We start from the raw sequence: 8,469 nt of genomic DNA, 5'->3' as shown, positions 1-8,469 counted from the left end.
TATGCACATGTACCCTAGAACTTAAAGTATATTAAAAAAAAAAAAGAACCCAACCTTTTGTTTCCAATCCAATGTATCAAGGCCACCCCATTTCTGTGAGATCTTGGTGTGCATGATCATTCCTTACATATTTGAAATGCACGCTTTTGTTGCCCACTGTGGCATTTACACCAGCCAGCCATAATGGTTTTCATAATAGTTTTCAATGAACAGATGGTCCTTTTTCAAGCTAATAAATGCCTTCCTAATTCTACATTGTGTAAGCATAATCCCCAATTCCCAACCCATTAGAACACTGAACCATCATTGTTCCCTTGTTATCCCTGACTAACTTACCATCATCATAAATCCAGTTTTAAAGAAGAGTCAGAGAGTTAGATAGAAGACTGTGGGAAGTGTATGCCTCCCCCCCGCAACTTCTACCTACTTGAATTCAGTTTCTTACTTTACCATTGCACTTGCCAAGATTTTCAGTCAAATCTCTGATGCTGTCATACCCCATGTCCCTCAATTTTGCACTTGCTATTCATTCAGGCTTCCATTGGGTTTGAGTCCTATATTGCCATTTAATAGCTCAGTGACGTTCTAAGATTCAATTTGCATCTTCTATTAAAATATAGACAAAAATTCTAACCTCGTGAGATTTTTTTTAGTGATGCATTCTATTAATATGTACCTAATTGACCACAGTGCCTGGCATCTACTTACTGTTTGATAAATGCTAACTACCTTACCACCCACTTATGATGCTCTAAATCTGCTTATGGGACTCTTAATCTGCCTCTAGCCCCAAATTTTCTCCTCCCTGATCAAAGTGAGAAATGTAGTTTTCTACAGTGGTTAGAATTATGATAACGGAGGGTGACAGGGAGACAGAAGGAACATTTTTTCACCCCATTGTAAAAGCTTCCAAGCTAATCCTGAGTGATAATGACAGGCTCTGAAAGTATCCTCAATGAAATTTCATCACTTGGAGGTACAGCAGCAGATTGTTGTTGGAAGGTAGAGGGTAAACTTGAAAGAAGAGTGAAATAATGAAAAATCCAAAACTGAGCTTTGAAAACTTATTAGTCAAAATGGAATCAAACTTGCTCCAGGCTAATTACTTGCACTTTTTAAACTTCAGTTGGTAGAAATGTAATATCTGGAGATATAGGTGAATATTTATTGTACTATTCTCATAAGTAAAACCTAGAATGAAGAATAGTCATAATTTCTCAATTTCTCATGATAAGTATTCCGTGATATGGTGCATCAGGTAGAGTATGTGACATTTGGCATTATGAAATTAGAATATTAAGTGGTTCCCTAGTTACTTAACTTGTAGTTGTCACAGTCATAACATCCACAAATAGCATTACTTAGTCAAGAGGTGCATGAGAGAGTGTTCAACGACATATAAAGTAATACACACACTGATGTATTTGGACATGCATGTAGACTTTATATTACAAGCACTGGAAAAACTAAAAAATTACATTAAAATTTTATAGTACTTCAATCTTCATTCGTAAATATAGAGCATGGATTGTGATGATAGTAGCATCGATGCTTAAATCCATTGCTATCTTAGCTAGGTAACTACTACACTTTTTACCTCCTTCTTTTAGACTACATGCCACATATTTGTCGTTAATTTATTTATGTGCCTGTCTCTTTCCCTAAATTGTGAGCTCTTTGGTGGCAGACTCTGTGTCATTCATCTTATCTTCATGCCTGGCATAAGCCTGACACATAGTGGACATTCACTGTACATTTGATGGATTGAATTTTGTTAAATGATGGAAGGAAAGAACTTTATCGTATCATGATTTTATTGTTTATTGGGCTCAAAGCACTATACTAAATCTTATGATTAGCTAAAACAGTTTGGACATAGGCTCTATCCTCATGCTTCTTGTATCTGGCTGACTTAGAGAATGTGAGTGTTTATTTCTAACTTACTGTGAACTTCTCTTTCTTAGAGTTTGGATGTTTAAGGACTGTTTTCTATCAGGCATGTTCCTGAAAGGTCACTCATGATTTTGAGCCTGGGACAGCTAATTGTAACATCATCATCAACTCAGCTATGGCATCTAGATTACATCTAAAACACATATCATCTTGTATACAGTATCATGAAAATTTGGTTCGTAGGTGTATTTTATAGACCAAATGTACACTATGCTAAAAAATTTAGTCACCCAATTTGTTATTTCTGAGGAGAGAAAAGGAACACTATTAAATTGTGTACCAGATCCACACTTTAATTATACAAGCAAAGAAAAAGTGAAGTTAAAAGGTTATACCAGGTCCTAAAATACGAAATATGTAGACAGTCATGTCCATTAAATGTTAGAAAAGAATGTGATATACTACAGAGAACTTTCAAATCATTTTAGTCATTTTTATTATTTGCTTTAAAAAAAGCACAAGCAAGTCAATTAAGTGACAGATTGCTGGGATTTTAAAAGGACATATGCTTTAGTTTTATATGACTTTCGAAATCCCAGGCATTGAAAATGATTTTAAAATATCATGAACTGTAAAAATCTAATTTACTTTACTCAACTTCAAGTGCCAAATTGTGGGCAGTGGTAAGATATTCAAGAATTGTGGTCATTCTGCTGCCAATATGCAATGTTAGCAACATTTCCACCAAAGAGAGCTCAACTAATGGCCTCTATGTTAATCAACAGAAAACTATTTAAAGTGCTATAATAAGCTTCTAGAAGTAGTCTTGAATTTAAAAATGTTAATAATTAAGGTTATATGTATATTAAAGGATAAAATCTTTTAAAAAACACCTAAAATGATCATAAAGTTGAGGATATAATGTGCCTTTACACAATATATTTTCACTTATGGCCTGGAGACTAACAACAATAACAACAAAATAACCAACACAAACCCAAAGGCTATGAGAATATCAGAATTTAGGGAGAAAAATACAGACATACCTGGAGATATTGTGGGTTTGATTGTAGACCAACACAGTACAGCACATATCACAACAAAACAGGTCACACAATTTTTTTTTGTTTCCCAGTATATATAAAAGTTATGTTTATACTATGCTGTAGTCTATTAAGTGTACAATAGCATTATGTTTTTAAAAATGTACACAACTTAAAACACTTTATTGCTAAATCATGCAAACAATCATCTGAGTATTCAGTGAGTTGTAATCTTTTCCTTGGTGGAGGGTCTTTGTGTGTGTGTGTGTGTATGTGTGTGTGCGCGCACGGCGGCAAGATTTATTAAAGTGAAAGCGAAAGTAAAGCGAAAGCGAAAGGAAAACTTCCAGGTAGTGGAAGGGTATCCAGAACAGTTGCCGTTTCTGGCTTGGGTGTCTTATGCTTATGCTTATATCCCCTTATGACTCCTCCCCTTTTCCTTGTTCTGTCCTATAGGATTAGCTTATTTTCTATCCACTAGTGTTGGCAGGCCTGATTGGTTAAAAACATTAGGCTGCAGCTAAAGCTTAAACTCCCTATGTGATTGGTTGGAGTTTCAATCCTTCAGTTTGCAGCTGTGACTCATTTTGGCTTAGGGAAAAGTCCCCTTTGATTGGTTGAAGTTTCAATACCTTAGCTTGCAGCTATGCCTTACTTTGGCTTAGGGGAAAGTCCCCTTTGATTGGTTGAAGTTTCAATCCCTTAGCTTGTAGCCATGACTCATTTTGGCTTAGGGGAAAGTCCCCTTAGGGAAGTCCCCATTGACCCAGGAAGTCCAGCCAACTTAGCCACTTAGTCCCTCAGTCCCCACTCTCAACAGGAAAGGCCAAGTGCTGTTGGGAAGTTGGGCGATGATGGTTCTAGATACTTCTTGCTGAACCGGGGCATAGAAGGGGCTCTGCAGTTGAGGTTTCCTCGGGAGGGGAGTCTTCAGTGTCGTGGTGTGAGAACAGATTAGCGGGTCGGTCTAGGGGTCCTCCATAATAGGTGCTAGTGGTGGTTATTTGGGGTTCCATTTGTAGAACCATTTGCAGTTTTATGGATTCTATTCTGGAAGAGACAATTTTTACAGGGAGGTTAAAGATGCAGGGTCCAAAAATAAGCTTCATCACAATAGCCACCAAGGGTTCCAAGAAGGGGAGAAGCCAGGGCATCCATAGGTTGACAATACTCCAAGATCCTGTGTCTTGGAGCTCTTGTGCCCAGCGCTGTATACAGTCTCAAAGCTCCTTAACCTTCTCGGTGACAATTTCGGATTGATTAATGAAATAGCACTCTTCTCCTAGGAAAAGACAGGTTCCACCTCTTTTGGCTGTTAATAAATCTAAGGCTCTCCGAGTTTGAAGGGCTACTGCTGCTAAAGAGTTAAGCTGGCTTTGTAAGGTGACCAGCCAATCTGTGAGTCATTCCATGTCATCATTTAAGTCTTGTGATAATTTGTAATAGAATTTGGGGGAGGTGGTAATGCCTCCAATGTTGTTTCCTCGTTCTCTTAGCCCCAATAATGAATGGCAGGACTTGTGCCCATTTGTAACGGGGTTTGGGTAGAAGAAAATTCTGTAACGCGTGATCAGTGTAGATAGTCATAGGCGGCACCAAAAAGGAGAGAAAGCATAGACTTTCGGAGGAGCTGTTTAAGCAGTGGTAAGCTGAGGAATCACAAACAAAAAATATTCCTGATGGTAAGCAAGAGAGTCGTGGAGTTAGGGTAATCCGTGTTTTGCATTGGAAGGCGGCTGCATCAATGGTTGTGCTAAACTTTACACAGGTGGGATTTGATGTATGTGTTATTTCTAGATTTGAGACTAAAGGACCCACCAAGCCTGTGGTGTTTGTTCTCAGTTCGGTGGCTTTCCAATGTTCGGTAACAGGAACGGGGACATACGGTTTAAAGCGTAAGGGGAGGCACATCCAGCAGTCAGTTGGATTTTGGCTGGAGGCCTTGTGAATTTCGGTAAGGGTGACGTTAAAGTGGAGCTAAATAAATTTAGCAAGTGGGAGTGAGTGACTAATCCCTGTGCTTTTAGGTCTTTGACAATCTTTTGTAACCCTCGTTGGGCTTCTGGTCTGAGGGAGTTCTGCCTTTGATAAGGAAAGGAGGTAGGATCCTTTAATTTAACTTGAACTGGACAAGCATTTTTTGCTCGTCCCTATTGTCCTTGCTCTGCCCAGACTTTAGGATTAACTCCTCCTCGAGTAGAGGGCAGCGAACAGGTATTCCTTCTCCTATAATTAAGTATATAATGGCCCCTGCTTTAGCTAATATGTCCCTCCCTAGTAAAGGAGTAGGGCTCTCCGGCATAATAAGAAAGGCATGTGAGAAAAATAAGGTTCCTCAGTCATGACTTAGGGGCTGCGAGAAATACCTAGTGACTGGCTGTCCTAGGACCCCTTTGATGGTGACAGACCTGGAGGATAGTTGTCCGGGACAGAAAAGCAAAACTGAGAAGGCCATGCTAGTGTCCAGGAGGAAGTTAGTTTCCTGACCCTCGATAGTTAAGCTTACCTGGGGCTCTGTGAGGGTGATGGCATGGACTGGCACCTGTCCCAGGCACCCTCGGTCCTGTTGTTGGACCATCTGGTTAGTGGCCTCTGGCTCAGAAGACCTTCATCCTTGGGGGCAGTGTGCCTTCCAGTGATCTCCCTGGCACAAGGGACATGGACAAGGGGGCGGCTTATTTTTCTTCGGGCAGTCCTTTTTGAAGTGCCCTTGTGAGCCGCACTGATAATAAGTCCTGTTAGGTGGGTTGCCTGCCCAGACCTTCTTTCTTTCAGAGTCACAAAAGTTTGTCTGCCTGAGGGCCGTAACTAAGGCGGTGGCCTTTTTCTTGTCTTGTCTGTCTCGTTCAGCCTGTTTCTCCTAATCCCTATTATAAAACACCAAAGTTGCCAAATTCAATAGAGTTTCCAAATTTTGCTTGGGGCACAGGGCAGACTTTTGAAGTTTTTTTCTGAAGTCTGCAGCTGACTGAGTGATAAACTTATCCTTTAAAATTAGTTGGCCTTGAATAGAGTCGGGTGACAAGGAGGTATGCTTTCTTAATGCCTCCCTTAGCCTCTCCAAAAATGCTGTAGGGTTTTCTTCCTTTCCCTGCGTTACGGTGGACATCACTGAGTAATTCATTGGCTTTTTTATGGTCTCTCTTAATCCCTCTAATATACAAGTCCATAAATGCCTGTGACTCCAGTCTCCATGCTCCGAATCAAGGTCCCAATGGGGATCCACACTGGGAACCGCCTGTTGGCCTGTGGAGAATTGTTCCCTTTCTTCTGATGCCATTTTATCATTTACCTGGCTTAGGTACCAGAGATCCCCAAACTCCCGGGCCACAGCTAAGGCAGCCTCTTTTTCGTTGGAAGTTAATGTTTGACCTAAGAACAACATAAATCTCTCCGTGCTAAATCAAAATACTGTCCTAATCCCTGTAAGATGTTTATGTATCCATCAGGATTATCTGAGAAATTTCCTAGGTCCAATTTGATCTGTTTTAAGTCTGAGAGGGAAAAGGGGACATATACTCGTGCTGGGCCAAAGTCTCTTCCTCCTCCCTCAGCTTGCAGGGGTCACAATCGAGGGCCATTGGTGCATTTCGGTTCCTTGACTACCGTTTTGTCTGGTTCCTTTTGGGTCGTTAGGGCCAAAGGAGAGTTCTTCCTAGCGGGAAGGAGAACCGTGGGGAGACCTGGGTATGGGGGTAGGCTTTGAGGACCCCCAGTAGGATGTAAATTACATTTTTTACATAATTGTGGGTTATCCCTTAGTGAGAAAAAACCCTGTACATATGGCACTTCATTCCACTTGCCCTCTCATTTACAAAAGAGATCTAGCTGTAGGGTGGTATTATAGTTTATACTTCCCTTGGGTGATGACGTCTCCCCTCTGGGAAGAGGGTATTGTGGCCAAGTGGTGCTGCAGAAAAATATAAGTCGCTTCTTCTTCAGCGTTTGAGGGTCAAATTGGTCCCAATTATTCAGAATACACCTCAGGGGTGGCTTCACTTTTGAGGAAACATCTCTCATCTGAAAGGAGAACATGGGAGTGCCTGGAATCCTAGTCATCCCCTAGTGAGCACTAGCCCTAGGGCATCCCGTATGGTTCTAGTGTCCTTTTCTTTCCAGGGTGTGCAATCACCCATGGAACCCTGCTTATCTGATTTACTTGAGCCTGCTGACGTAGCAGTTTTGCCGGCACTAGTTTCCTGCCCTTTTATAGCCACAAAAAAGGGGGCCAGGGCTGCTTACCAGCGTGCCCACAATTGTCTTTGCATCTGTGAGTGGGTCTTAGGTTCAGGGTGTATTTTGAGTTCAGACACCAGGCACCAGTTAGCATATTTCTGGACTTGGAGCTGTCCCAGCAAGATAAATTCCTTGAAAATGGCACTGAAGCACAACAGTTTTAGGGTAGGCAGCGGCAATTTGGGGGACTAAGGTTGCAACAGTGCTTTTCATACCCGAAATTTCTGTCCCCTATTTGCCCTCCTAAGAATATTTATTGACCTTTGGACTTGAATCAGGGGAGCTATTGTCTATTATATTGTTTTTGGCCCATAAGTCTGACTTCTTGGAGTGAAGAAGTTCTACAGTTCTAATTGCTGATCCCAGACAGGAAAGGTGATAAAGTAGCCTCTACAATCTGGAGTAAGTTTAGGGCAACAAAAGGAAAAATGTCCTAGGCCTTCTATCAGCCACTGACATGTCTTTTGATGTCCTGGACAGTGCCTAAGGTACAGGTTACGAGGGACAGTCCCGTATATTGATACCCATTGGCATAAGAATAAGCCTGGGGGCACCATGGGCAAGGGTCTTTGTATTGCCACTCCACTTGACTTAGGCTCCTAGCCAAAATACTCTTAGACTCAGAGGTAGGAAAGATCCTAGAGGATAGGGCCTCAAGAAAGCCTTCTCTGAGGATGTTAGAACCCAGGAGGCATGGGTCAGAAAAGGCAGGGAATGCACACATGGGCTGCTGGGGAGTAGAAGCTTCTCGCTGTGCCATAATCTCCACCGGGTCAGTGCCGGGAGTTCAGGACAACAGTTTTCCGCCTCTAGCCAGCCCTCAGCTTTTCCCAGGAAAGGTAGAGAAAGGTGGAACTGGTTCCAGGCAAACCAATGCTCCCAGCCCAGAGGGCCAGGGATTGCTAGAGAGCCCTTTCCCAGAAAACCTCACACCTGTGTCTTAAGTTCAGCAGCCACACTTATTGCTTTTAAATGGCCAACAGGTGCCCGGTGTTTTCCTCCAATTTCTAGTGAGAAGATAGAACAGAATAGCAAGCCTAAGGGGTCCAATGTTACTCACCGCTTTGGAGAAATCCCGATGGGCCCCCAGAAATGAGATGAGAAGTCTTCTTCTGATCGAAGGTTTTTCTCAATCAAAAGGTTCGTAGTCTCACGGGCTTCAAGTAACGAAACCATGGACCACAGCGGTGAGTGTTACAGCTCAATTAGAGAAACATACAGACCCAAAAAGTGTGCGGCTGCAAGATTTATTACAGCAAAAGCGAAAGTAAAGTGAAAGTAAAGCTTCCATGCGGTG

This window comes from Macaca mulatta, chromosome 7 (assembly GCF_049350105.2).
Source record: "Macaca mulatta isolate MMU2019108-1 chromosome 7, T2T-MMU8v2.0, whole genome shotgun sequence".
Lineage (NCBI taxonomy): Eukaryota > Metazoa > Chordata > Mammalia > Primates > Cercopithecidae > Macaca > Macaca mulatta.
Note: the sequence above shows the minus strand (reverse complement) of the source record.